At 36.0% G+C, this 1,582-nt stretch overlaps 1 pseudogene; it reads right to left on the bottom strand.

The window, feature by feature from the left end:
* Positions 1-793: 793 nt before the first annotated feature.
* Positions 794-1,198, bottom strand: LOC101573050 (annotated as a pseudogene).
* Positions 1,199-1,582: the final 384 nt, after the last annotated feature.

Genomic DNA, 1,582 nt, shown 5'->3' with positions numbered 1-1,582 from the left:
GAGACATTTAAAAATCACCCAAGTTGATTCCCTGGTTTTATAAAAGAGAGAGAGCAGACTACAACTGGTGAGCCTACAGGTGAGATCAGGTACATGGATCTGATTCCCGGCAATGCTTATAATTATGTATACTTAAAATATGACAAGATAAGTACCCAGAAACATTAAGTACACTGATTTAAATAAAATTGCTTGAAACAAAGAGGAAAGAAGTGGAGCCATTAGTACAGCACTGCAGCACGCCACAGATGTGGAAGAGTAAATAGGTCTCATTTTAACACTTCTCAAAAAATACAATCAAATCTCTATCCAACTTTCATTTATAAGAAAATGTGCTAGCTTTAAAAATTTACATTCACCACTCTCCTGCACTTTTTCACTGTTTTCCTTTTTTGTGGGGTTGGGGCCAATCCTAAGGCCTCATGCATACTACACAAGTATTCTATCCTCAGCTGCAATTACAGCCCTTTTGCCTAGTCTTTAAAACTAAGCACTCAGTTTTTTTTAAAATAGTATATGTACATTTTAACTGCAAGCTTAAGGAATAAAGAAAATTCATACTTTAGCAACTCATAGTGTTTTTCTAAAATGAAAAACTATTAAAATATACTTTTCACTGGGAAAAATAAATAATAGACAAATGGATCTATACAAAGTAAACATTAACTTTGGTAGATTTCAGTGTAGGACAGTCCACTCACAAGCATATTTGCCTTCATTCCCCTAGTTGTTCAGCTTCTGAGCTTAGAATTTTTAAAATCATTTTGAAATTTTATTATGTTGATATTTGTTTTCACTCCATATCATCTTCAGCCAAGCGCTCAGCATTTGCAATTCTCTGACTAATGGTTGGGAGCTTAGTGAGAAACATCTGGAACCCTGGTTGTGAAAGCTTGCTGTAACACTTGCAGCAGTTGCTATGGCTGTCCACATATAGCAATTGCATTTGTCCGATGGTCCACACTCTTCACCAAGCTGTATCTCTTCAAGGAAAAAGTTCTGAACAGCCAGCATCTTTAAGGTCAGGTATCTTGAAAAGTCCAGCTTTCTCCTTTACAAGTTTATGTTTCTTTCTTTGTACTCAAAACCTGTTCTTGAAGTTGGGATCACTTCAACTCAATGCAGTCAAATAAATGCAGTACCCAATGAAGAGGGCCCCACACATGCCAGCAGTGATGGTGCTGCTCTGACCCATCATCTCCTTTGAACTTCAATGTGCTGGACACAGTGGGCCTGCACAGGACAGGTTGGCCACCAACCTGAGAAGCAATGGTACCTCCCACAGTCATTTTTTTCCCTTTGAATTGATAAGCTAGAAAGAATTAAAATACTAGTGTTCATGTGCTAATCAAAACCCATGCTGTCCATCTAAAATATGCAAACATATTACATCAATGGAAAAGTCATTCAAATTGAAAAATTACTGACATTGTTGATAAATTTATTTACATGAAAATAATACTGAATAATTTCAGTCTAAATGTATGCATTGCTTGTTATTCGCAGTTCTGACAACTATGTCAGATCTTTCTATCTGCATTTTCTTGTTATAAAAAGCAAAATACAGAGAAATGAGAAAATA

This window comes from Octodon degus, unplaced genomic scaffold, assembly GCF_000260255.1.
Source record: "Octodon degus isolate 3935 unplaced genomic scaffold, OctDeg1.0 scaffold00046, whole genome shotgun sequence".
Taxonomy (NCBI): domain Eukaryota; kingdom Metazoa; phylum Chordata; class Mammalia; order Rodentia; family Octodontidae; genus Octodon; species Octodon degus.
This window is presented reverse-complemented; position numbering and strand designations above follow the sequence as displayed.